Source organism: Lissotriton vulgaris, chromosome 6, assembly GCF_964263255.1.
Source record: "Lissotriton vulgaris chromosome 6, aLisVul1.2, whole genome shotgun sequence".
NCBI lineage: Eukaryota > Metazoa > Chordata > Amphibia > Caudata > Salamandridae > Lissotriton > Lissotriton vulgaris.
In genome coordinates, this window is record NC_141694.1 from 1,766,143,176 (window position 1) to 1,766,155,846 (window position 12,671).

The window sequence follows — 12,671 nt, forward strand, 5'->3', positions numbered from 1 at the left end:
GGGTTGCACTCATAAATGGGAAAAGGTGTGGGGGATGGCAGACCTACTGTGACTGGCCATGGAGTCGTGGATGTTAACGTTGTACCATCCTTGAGACCTAGTTATGTTTGGCGGGAATTGCCCATGGATTGCTTGACAATTCAGACTATATTACTTACTAATTGTATACAGATTTTGTGCTTTTGGGCTGATGATTTCCACTATTGTACTGTCGAATGGGCACCTGTTTAATTAAGAGTTTTCAAGATAAAAACTGAGAAGCAATTAGCAAGCGTGTGGTACTCCTAGGGCTATTATGTTTGTTCTGGTTTTCTAGTACAGTCATGTACCCCTTATTAGGATTATGTACTCGGCTGGATGGTGAGATGCGCCACCTATTGTTACATAATTGACGTTATATCTGCTCAGCACGCTTTGTGACTTTTTAACCTATATTGTGCACAATTGCCATTTTATACTTTTCTGTCACTGTTTTTTGCTAACTTTGAATACATAGTTCTCTGTGTAACATTTAGACTTTTCCTCTTAACATGATTACACTCAGATTCTTCATGATATAAACTCTCCTGCTCTTTCACCATTTTCACATTCTGCCCAACACGATGGTTCAGTTCTTTTCCCCCTTACTTTCTTGATTTGGATATTACCATATCCCAAGATGACTGTTAGCCGCAATGACCATCAGTGGTCACGTGACTCCTCACCACACGAGCCTACTTTTGATGCATAAGTTCTTTTTCACATTCAATTGTAAACATTAATTTTTTGGGATGCGTTTTTTTATATACGTATGCAATGCCGGCCTAACCTGCGTGTTTTGAATTTTTTTTCTTCAAATCCTGGGTCTGGAAGTTATCACATTCCAAGATGGTGGGCACTCTTCACTGGCGGCTGGGGTCACACGCGCTTGCTCACCTGTTGTGACTCTTGCACTACCAGACAGGTGTGCTGCATTTACGCAACGCATAAGCCAGGGTGTTTGACTTTAGTATTTAGAACATGTGTGTGCATTTTATGCATGACAGTCACAACTTCCATTGACGTCTCCTCACTTGTGAATTTTGGGGGTCCACCATTTTGCGCCTTTGAACACTTTTACACGACGGCATTCAACATTATCTATCGTGTCATATTTATTTATTTATTTATAATTACATTTGTTAAGCGCGCAGCTACCCGGAGGGTTCCCGGCGCTAAGGCAAACTGAACGGTATAAAGGGTGGGAGGAACGTCAGACCAGAAGATTAGGTATTGAAAAGCTAGGTTTTAATTCCTTTACGGAATGTCAAAAAGCACAATTCAGAATGCAAAAATTGGGGTAGGGAGTTCCATAAGGAGGGTGCCAGCAGGGAAAATGAACGTCCTCCCATTTTGGCTCTGTTGATGCGCGGAGTCCTGAACTTGTTCTGAGTGGAAGACCTAAGTGTGCGGGGGGAATGTATTGCTGCACCAGAGCAGATAGATAGTGAGGGGCTCTTCCAGTCATAATCTTGTGCATGTAGCAAAGTGCTTTGAATTTAATTCTGCACTCGATTCGCAACCAGTGCAATTTACTCATATGCTGTGTGACCGAGGATCTGGCAGGCAGGTGACAGATAAGGCAAACTGCCATATTCTGTACCACCTGGTACTTCCTGGTTACCTCCTTGCCGGCACCCAGGAGAAGGATGTTCCCATAGTCCAGGCGTGAGATGACAAGAGCCTGGACTACAGTCCTCAGGGTGTCAGCAGGCAGCATCCACGTGATTTTCCTCAGCCACCTGATGATGGTGGTACAGGTGGCGGAGACTTTAACAACGTGTTGCTTGAAGGATAGTTGGTTGTCGAGGAGAACCCCAAGATTACGAGCAGACACGGTTGGAATAGGTAGAGGGCCCATCTCCGGAGGCCAATGTTGTGGGCCCCAGAGCGAGGTGTCTGAGCCAAACAGGAGCAGTTCTGTTTTGTCCCCGTTTAATTTTAATTTGTGCTTCAACATCCAATCAGATATTTGTTTCAGCCCAGATTGAAGGGAGGAGGAGGGAAGGTTTTTATTGGTAGAAAGTGAGTAGATGACTTGAGTGTCATCAGCATAGGAATAAATTGTGAGACCAGCCTGTTCCGCCAAAAAAGCAAGAGGTCTCACATAAAGGTTAAAGAAAAGGGGACTAAGGATAGACCCTTGGGGAACACCGTGAGTGGAGGGGAGTATGGATGAAACAGATGTGGAAGAAAAGACTTGGAACGTGCGATCAGAAAGGAAATTAGCAATCCAGGCCAGGGCGGAACCACCGACTCCAACAGCCTTCAAGGTGGACAACAAGATGGAATGGGAGACGGTGTCAAATGCGGCACTCAAGTCAAGCAAGATGAGTGCCACAGTCTCCCCATTGTCCACCTGACGTCTGATGGTCTCCGACACACCAAGGAGAGTGGTTTCCATAGAGAAGCCAGCCCTGAACCCGGATTGAGAAGCATGAAGAAGATTAGAAGTTTCAACATAGGAATTGAGCAGGGAATTAACGTGCTTCTCCAGAATCTTGGAAAAACATGAAAGCAAAGAAATGGGGCGAAAATTAGATGGGTTGTTGGGATCTGCGTTAGGCTTTTTTAGTAATGGGACCACCATTGCGTGCTTCCATTCATTTGGAACAATTGCTTCTGCTAGTGAAGCGTTCAAGACATCCAAAATAATGCGGAGTAGGGCTGGGTCCAGACAACTCAGAACTTGAGGGGGCATGGGGTCAAGGGCGGAACCAGATTTGATGTCTTGGAGATACTTTTTTAGAAGCGCGGGGGAAATAAGATCCCAAGCGTGGAGTGGGAGAGTAGTGGGCAAAGAGCAGGGGATAGTAGCAGGGGGAGAGTTGCGTAGAACTTGAACAGAGTGAGTGGAAGCAGCGGGAGTTGAATTAAAAATATCATAGATCCTATCAATTTTCTCGAGGAAGAAGTTGGCTAAAGCATTACACTGGGCAGTGTCCAGACAGGGGTCCTTGGGTACAGAGGACGCACCTGACAGCTCTTTGACTATTTTAAACAGGGCCTTGGGTCTATTATGAGCTGTAAGTATAGTGCTGTTAGCGAAGTTGGCTCTGGCGATATCACAAGCCGAGTGATAGGCTTTAAGTGCAGACTTGTATTTTGCTTTGTGATCTGGGTTATAATTGGAACGCCATATGCGTTCCAGTTTTTTACAGTTGGATTTTTCTAGGCGAAGAGGAGTCATTAAACCAGGGTGATGGTGGGTGATGGATTTGTGATTTATTTTTTTGGATAGGGAGACAGGAGTCCAAAGCAGTTGTCAACCACGATCTGACAGCAGGTAGCTCTTTAATAGTCATGCTGGAAACCGAGGGTTTAGAATTGGCAAGAAGAGAGTTTAATTTGTCTACATCTAGACGTTTCCAGTTCCTACTGGCTTTGTGAGGGAGATCAGGACTAGAGGAGTCAGCTACAGTCGTTTTAATTGAAAAGTTAACAATAAAATGGTCAGACCAGAGGACCGGAATTGAAGATTGATAGGAGATGCCAGTAAGGTTGGAAATGATGGGATCTAAAAGATTACCGGCCTTATGAGTAGGGTCGAAATTGTGAAGGTGTAGATCTAGCGCTTCAAGATCCTGTAGGAGGCGTTTAGAAATGGCACATGAGGCAGAGTTGAAATGAATATTTAGGTCACCAACGATAGTGAAATTAGTTGATTGTACTAAAAACGGGGCAATAAGTTCAGGAAGTGAGGCAGCCCAACTGCTAGCAGAGCCCGGTGGGCGATAGATCAGGGTACCGGTTAAAGTAAATTGAGGAGAGAGAGTTAGTTTAAACAAACCAGCTTCACAGTTTGGAAAATCAAGGTCTTCCCATTTGCAAGAGAATTCTCTCTTGAAAATAATGGCAATTCCCCCGCCATCTTTAAGAACTCGATTTCGCCCCACATAGGTGTAATCATTGGGGAGAGCCATGGCGATGTCAGGGCCAGAGCTATCATTTAGCCAGGTTTCAGTGACAAACATGGCAGCTGGACTAGCTGTCTCCAGAAGATCGAAAATATCTCTCTTGTGTTTCGAGAGAGATCGACAGTTAATACTGATGAAGCTCAGAAGGGGGCAGGGAATGTGCAAACTAGAAGGAGGGGTATGCTTAGGGGAGGGAAAACTCCAGAAAGTAGAAGAAATGCTGTCTATACTTGAATTGAGAGAATCCAAGGCAAGGGAGCAGTATGGGCAAGTAATGGGCGCATTTTGACAGTTCAGGACAGTGTCCGAGGGACAGGATGACCCTCGCAGCCGAAGTAAGGAGGTACGAGAATAAGATATGTGAATGTGGGCGGGGGGACTGGTCCCTGGGCCCGTGCTGGCGCGGACGGGCGCAGACGGGCAGGACTTTGGCACGACTTCAGCGCAAAGTCGGCGCTCCCGCTGCGCTTCCGCCATTGTGTCATTAAGTACACAGGGGGAGATATTCACTAGACCGCTGACCTGCCAATTGGCCAGCAGGGCGGAAGTGAGGATGTAGGGCGTAAGTGAGAGTGCGCTCGTGTGGCCACCGCCGCTGCAAACGGCACAAGCCGTGGTGGATCTCTGGCAGGAGCGTAGATCAAAGAAAAATGCTAGTACTAGTGAAGGACGTTGCGCCAGGAGCGGCGATCAGATACAGTAAGTATGCTCTTTAAATCAGCAAAGTACAAATAAAACTAAAGCGCTGAAAAGCGCTCACTACAGATGTGAAATTATAATTTAAAAGCTTTTTAAAATATCCAGTAACACACGAAGCCTCTGCAGCCTCTCTTACCAGCAGTTAGCCCCGGACTACGACAGTGCTGGATTTAAGTAGTCCCTCCTATTCCATCCACTAGACCGCTGACCTGCCAATTGGCCAGCAGGGCGGAAGTGAGGATGTAGGGCGGAAGTGAGAGTGCGCTTGTGTGGCCACCGCCGCTGCATACGGCACAAGCCGTGGCGGATTGGTGCCAGGAGCGTAGATCAAAGAAAAATGCTAGTACTACTGAAGGACGTTGCGCCAGGAGCGGCGATCAGATACAGTAAGTATGCTCTTTAAATCAGCAAAGTACAAATAAAACAAAAGCGCTGAAAAGCGCTCACTACAGATGTGAAATTATAATTTAAAAGCTTTTTAAAATATCCAGTAACACACGAAGCCTCTGCAGCCTCTCCTACCAGCAGTTAGCCCCGGACTACGACAGTGCTGGATTTAAGTAGTCCCTCCTATTCCATCCACTAGACCGCTGACCTGCCAATTGGCCAGCAGGGCGGAAGTGAGGATGTAGGGCGGAAGTGAGAGTGCGCTCGTGTGGCCACCGCCGCTGCAAACGGCACAAGCCGTGGCGGATCGGTGCCAGGAGCGTAGATCAAAGAAAAATGCTAGTACTAGTGAAGGACGTTGCGCCAGGAGCGGCGATCAGATACAGTAAGTATGCTCTTTAAATCAGCAAAGTACAAATAAAACAAAAGCGCTGAAAAGCGCTCACTACAGATGTGAAATTATAATTTAAAAGCTTTTTAAAATATCCAGTAACACACGAAGCCTCTGCAGCCTCTCTTACCAGCAGTTAGCCCCGGACTACGACAGTGCTGGATTTAAGTAGTCCCTCCTATTCCATCCACTAGACCGCTGACCTGCCAATTGGCCAGCAGGGCGGAAGTGAGGATTTAGGGCGGAAGTGAGAGTGCGCTCGTGTGGCCACCGCCGCTGCAAACTGCACAAGCCGTGGCGGATCGGTGCCAGGAGCGTAGATCAAAGAAAAATGCTAGTACTAGTGAAGGACGTTGCGCCAGGAGCGGCGATCAGATACAGTAAGTATGCTCTTTAAATCAGCAAAGTACAAATAAAACAAAAGCGCTGAAAATACCTCCTAGTGGATTAATTTCACGGTAATACATTTTTTGTTCGGTCCAAATATATTACATGGCATTGGCATTGTAGTTTCGCTTACTCATCATATCATTCGTATTTTGTTTCGGTCTATGCTGCAGGTGCTTATCAGGGCTTATTGGCCTCTTTTTTTAGGTCTCGCCTACGTAGCGGCATTCGCTGCATAGGAAAAAGACCTTTAGTAATTGACACAGCTTTACGGGCAAAAACGTGCATGCGTTGCATTGCTTTCAATGGCAACGTGTGCACGTTTGGCGATTTCCCTGCGGGAGCGAGCAGCGGCGCCATATGTTAGCAATTATAGCCCTTACTGCTCACTTCCGCAAGTGAATTGCGCAGGCCCCCTCCTCTCTCCCCTCCCCCTGCTGCTGCACGAGGCGTGCGCGCGCTTGTGCTTGTTTTCTTTTCTTGCAGCTCTTCCTTGTTATGAGATGCTCTGTCCCGCGATCAGTAACCTTCTCAGTGACCATAACTTTCGTTAAAGTTGCGCATTGACCACTGTGAGAGGCATTCTTTGAGATGGCAACTTATGACCGCGCAGCAGGCGATGAAAGAGGCATTATTCCCCTCTGACCTCGCGACTTACCTCTGAACCATGCGACGGACGCTGCGATCAGCATCCCTGGGTAACTAACGAGCTGTGGGCACAAAAGAGATGTTCAACCTTATAGTGTACTTACTATGTGCTATGTTACTCCCACCAAAACAGCCAAATAACCCCATTGTGGCTGTGAGAAAAGGCAGATGGACTCTGTCCAAGTACTTTTCTATTCCCTTTTACAGATGCATTTATTTACGTGCCTCAGTATGTGTCTGCCACAGCGACAATTGCTCAATGTCACAACATTACGACCTCCCACCACCATGTTGTATAAGGCGATGCAAGTACATCAGAGCAGCCGTCAGTCATCTGTCAGTTGTTATCCCATGTCTTCCATAGCTCTGTCTGATCCCCTGCAGAACAACATCAAATGTCAGCTGTCAATCGAATTTAAACAAAACGTCATAAAATATAGTATATGGATCGGAGGTGTTGTGTAGGGTTTATGTGTAGCAACATTAATATCCACCTCACGCCATGGTCAAAGACTGCAGAGGAGGCAGTACTTCCCTAGCGCGTCATCCTCAACTGCCCCATGTGCTGCCCTGCCGCCATGCTGCCCATGCGACTCACGCAGCCGAGTGCCATTCCCTCTGCAACACTACAATTGCTGGAGTGGGATGCCCTTGGAGGCATATGTGTGGCCTCTGTTGCACCCGTACCTGAGGGCAAATAGCAGCAGCAAGCAGACCCTCCTGACTCCATGACACACAACTGGTGGGTAAATTGGGTTCTTTATCACCCCTTAATATTCAATTTTAATTTGTAGGGCACGCGGCACACAGGGCCTTGTGGAGGAGGGGCTCGGTGGCTCGTGCTCGCCGTTGTCACTGTGACTGTTTATGTGCACGCGGCACTATGGGTAGCGCGGTGTGCAGCCTGCAATCTGCTGAAAGCATCTCACGTGCAGGGCACTCCCACTGGAATAGTTGTACAGCACAGGCTAGTGTTTATTTTCTAAGAGGAGGTGCTGTTGTCTCTCCGGGTCTTCAGTTATTCGTTCCCGGTGCGCACCGCTCCGTCACTGCAATACATCCACCGAAGAACAACCCCTTTAAGGTGATATAAGAATGTACCGGCAGCACACCGAGGAGGTGAGTTGGGTCTTGTATTAGTCATTTGGGACAGTGTTTGTTGAGGTGAATCTTATCATTTTGTTTTTTATTTAGGGAGATTCTAACCTGGCTCGCAGCTCCAAAGTCGGCAAGTCTCTGGCCGTATTTTCACATTTCCCCTGTCTGCTAATTACATCTCGCATTTGTACCACTTTCAATAACACTTCATTCCCATAGAGAGTATCCCTGCCACGGTTTTTCAAGTTAATCATAAGGTTTAAAAACGCATGAATCATAGCTAATGTTTCCTAAAGATTTCTCAGTCTTGCACCCCAGGGTAGCTTGCAATCATCGTATCAATGTAGCTTTACGCTGTTGCTTTGCGTTTTATTCGGAACATTTTTATTAATTTAGCTCCTTAGTAAACCATCTTGAATGGATTTATATAAACACATTAATTTGAACCTGCTTCACATGTAACACGAGGGAAAGCTTCATTAAGGCTGGAGGGGCTGGATGAGAGTCAGTGAGTCTCTGTGCAGAACTCACAAGAGGTCATTGGGGGCCACCCCCACAGCGCGACTCCCAGCTCTAGGCTGTCTCTTCTCTTCAGTAAGGCCGTAGGGGCTGCATGAGTCAGTTGCCTGTGCAGCAGGCAGAGCTAACCGGTTCCAGGCGTCACAGAGTCTCTGTGAGGGTGTCTCTGCCTTGCGTCTCCAATGCAGGCAGTCTCTCCCTGCGTCAGTAGATGCCCCCTCCCCCTGCCTCAATGCGCTTAATAGTCAAGCAGCTGCTGCTGGTCTGTGGGTGTCTGGAGCGTATGGTGTAGTGTGCGGGCACCTGGTAGAGTCTTTCACAATTAAGGTGCAGCATGTAGGTTTAGGGCACTTGAGGTGCTGCTTGCGGTCTGTTGGCTGCAGGGGTACAATGTGTCATCTTTCGGCAGTTGTGCTGTAGTGTGTAGTCTTTTGGTGAGTTTGCACAGTTTGGCTTCCCTGCAGCATTACATCTCTGGGCAGTAGTGATGCAGTGTGTAATAAGGCACTCAGTAGACGTTGGGCAGTAGGAGTGCGCTGGTTATAGTCGTAGGGCAATTGAAGCACTTGTTATAGTGTTTACGTAGTACGAGTGCAGTGTGTGTTCTTTGTGTTGTTGGATTGCTGCTTGTGGCATTTGGGCGGCCTGCACATTTGAGGGCAGCATGGCACTTTGTGTAGTTTTAGGGCATCAGGGGTGCAGTGTGCAGTCTTAGGGCATCAGGGGTGCAGCATGCAGTCTTAGTGTGTCAGTGGTGGTGTGTGTAGGCTGTGCATCAATGGTGTAGCGCTTAGTCTTTAAGCATCAGTGGTGCAGCTGGAAATTGAAACAAGCATTGGCATAGCCAATAGGTCTCGCCTTTGAGACCTCATAAGTGTTTAGCCATGCAACAGTTGATGTTGCTGCACCGGGGATATTGTGCTGGATAACTAAACACTTATAAGGTCCCAAAGGCGATACCTGCCAATGCTTGTTCTTTCCTTTGTTGTCATGACCCCACTTGAGTTGTTACTATTGCGGTCTAGATTCACTTTAGATCTGGATGACAAGTTTAGAGAATGTTTGGTAAGTATATATACTTTTGCTTCTCCTTTTCGGTTTCCCACCCACTACTTTTCTTGCCCTTTATGATTCTATTTGCGCTTATGCTTTCCAGCGTTCCAGTTCATCTTCCCTATGTCCTTCATGTTATGGTTTCCTGTTTATTTCTTGTGATATTCATACTGCTCCTTCATCTCTTCTTTCTGACCTATCACCGCATTTATGGTTAATCTCTGAGCCCTTTTTTTTTTTTTACATTAATTCATATACATCTACACCTATTTCAGTTGTTGCTGTTATTTTTGCACATTGATTTATATTTTGGACTATTGATGAAGTATATTACTGTGGGGGTCTTTTTTTAATCCGTATCGAGACGCTTCTACTTGGCTGAATTTCTTCTGGGTTTACAGTTGGTACGTAATAGTACGCCGAATCCTGTTTGGGTCCCCTTACATGACATTTATGAGGTTAGATTCTTCCCTATATTTAACTGAGAGGTGCACATACACACGCCTACTTTTTGCTTTCTCTTGCCAGTGATATGTGTGGGGAAATCTAGGCCCACCCTTCATTTGATTTTCTTGCCTTTTTTGCATTTATTCAATAATCCAATCTAATTGATTATTTTGTAGTTTTTTTATCTTTTATTATTTAATTGCTTATATTCTATTCATTTTTCATATTTACTCTAACTTCTTTCCTATTTTTCTACTACCATCTTGAGGCTAATTGTAAATTTATTTTTAAATCAATGTATAGGTCTCAAGTTTATCCAATTTTCCTACTGCCTCCCACATTCCCCCTACTCTCTTTCTGGAAAAGATCAATTTGTAACTCAATGAATAGTATGGTATTAAAATAATATACAGGCGCCGCAAACTACCATAAGCCCTGTTTGAGGGATTCCATGGTAACTATTTAAAGCATATATTTCTTACCAATTCTTTGTCAAAATCTGCAAATGAGTGTATATATACATATGTATTTTGTCTATAGTTAATGTTGTTCTTTCCTTTTCTAAAGAAATTTTTGTCCTAACCAAATGTTTTGTCTTTCTGATATAGGTGTCAAACAATTTGTCATTTTCATTCCCCAGTGCAAATTGCCATGCATTTTCATTGCTGCACTATGCTTAGCATTAAGTACATCTTTGTATCTTCCTGCTGTTTTGTATTGCAATATTTACATGTTTTACAATGTATTTTGCTACCCAATTTGAGCACTGTGTTATGCATCATGTTTGGATTATTTTTTCAGTTTTTTGTCTGGTCTTTTACGCGTTGTATATATTTATTGTATTGCAGCCCAAAGAAGTCCATTTTATGGGTGAAATGCATTGGCTATCTTCACTGCAAATTTTTGATACATTTTAAAAGAAAACAAAAATAAAGACTCACATCCTTGTTTTTGGGTTACCGTTGTAGTGCATTTCTACACTTTATATTGTTACTTGTGACCAGTTTTGGTTTATGCCCTTTGTTAACCTGTACCTTTTTTATACAACAAGTCAGGTGCAGTCTCTAGGGTCCGCTGCTCTTGCTTTATTGGCACTATGTTCACAAGGCAGACCAAAAAGCAGTATCAGGGTCCTCTGTCTTCCAGTGCAAATATTTTCACAGAAGATCTAGAAAGAGTTACATATATAAAGTCAGAGGAAACAGGAGTCCTGTCAACTGATGCAATGAAAGGTGTTACTAGTGAGGAGTCACAAATTAGTACTTCTGCAACACTTGGAGGGAATGTGGAGGAAGCAGCAGAATCCAGTGAAAAGGCCACTCCAGTAGATGAAGCAACTGAATCTACTGTGTCGGGTATATCTGCATCAATCTTGTTGAGTTCTCCAGAATCTGGAATCCAAAATATGAAGGAGACACCAGGAATAGACCAACCACCGATATTTGACATTTTCTTTCAATGGCCAAAACATGATCCACTTTCTGTATCACTCGATCCAACCTCCCAAAAGTCAACAGTTGAATGGGAGTTGGCATTATGTGAGTATGCAACACTGTTGAACCTTTTCAGAAATCCAAAAGGCTTTTTTTGCACAGTTTCTTGGCATTTAGCAAATGTGAAGAAAGTGGTCCTTTTATCCGAGGGATGAAAAGTTTTAGGCACTTGTACATGCACATTACAAAACATGAGTTATCCCAATTTCTCGAAAAATGCACCAATTCATACATGACGACTATCTCTGGAGTTGACCTAACCAGTCTGTTCTCTGCACACAACTTCTTGTTCAGTGCAAGTCAGAAGAAAAAGAGAAATATTAGAGGTTGTCACTGAAATTATTCAGGTGATTGGTAAAAAAGGGCTTAGCTATCTCAGGCAATCGGAGTCTGTTTTCAAATTGGATAATGATTTACTTGATCATGGGAACTTCAACCCGTCCTCCTTCTGTCAAAATATGACCAACTTCGTAAACAACACTTTGAATCTCTCACTTCCAAAGCAAAACAGAAACGTGCCCGTGGAGCATCTGTGACCTCCATGTCAAAGACCAATATTGACAATGTAACGGAAACAATTTCTCAACAGCTAAAGAGAAACATTACTGAAGACATACACAAGACCGGTATGTACTCAATTCAAGATAGAACTGTTACTGACCAATGTTCAGTTATCAACTGATATATCACAGACACTATATGAGCGCCTGTTAGCAGTCAGAAATTGCACTTTGTCAACAACAAAAGGATTGTTCAAATAGGTACAAACTGCAATTCAACAAAATGGACTTGACTTTGCTAAGTGCATTGGGAATTCGACTGCTGGTGCTTCCAACGTGCAAGGCCAATACATTGGACTCATTATTTTGATTTGCAAAGAATCCCCTGGTCACATACATGCCTGGTGCTATGCATATGTTATTTTAAATGAATTCATAGAGGGAAAAGATTACCCAAGGGAGTCCGGGTTCTGACTCCGTTGGTTTGCACAAGATGCGACTGAAAAACAGAACCGGGCCTACTTGTTAAAAAGCCACATTTTCAATACCTTTCTAAAGGTGAGAAGATTAGGGGCAGATTGAATCGAATAAGGTAAAGCAGGGCTCGAAAATTCCACTCGACCACTCGCATAGTCGAGCTAAATTTAACAAGGTCGAGATGTTTTTTGGTCCTACTCGCCCTTTCCGGTGAATAGGAAAACAAACCAACTTTTGTCCTCGGTCTTTGAAAACAGAGCAAACGTGACAAGATAACAATATTTAAAGGCATTTTTATTGCTCAAAAAGTTAATGAGCAATAAAGATGCATTTAAATCTTGTTATCTTGTCACATTTGCTCCGCTTTCAGAGACGTCAAGTAGGTTGCAGTTAGGTCGAGGACATTTTTTAAGGTACTAGTCCTGCAGGACTAGTACCATTTTGGGGATTTTTCGAGCCCTGTAAAGAATGCTCCCAAGAAATGTTAGTCATTCGGGTGTGCCAGCTCCTTCTGGCGGATGTTTTCTGCCATACGGGATCCTGAAAGCGCAGTATCTACCTCGTCTGCAATCTGGGGAACATTCTCTCCTCGAGAATGACTAAATTCTTCTAGAAATGACAATTTGAAGTAAACAAA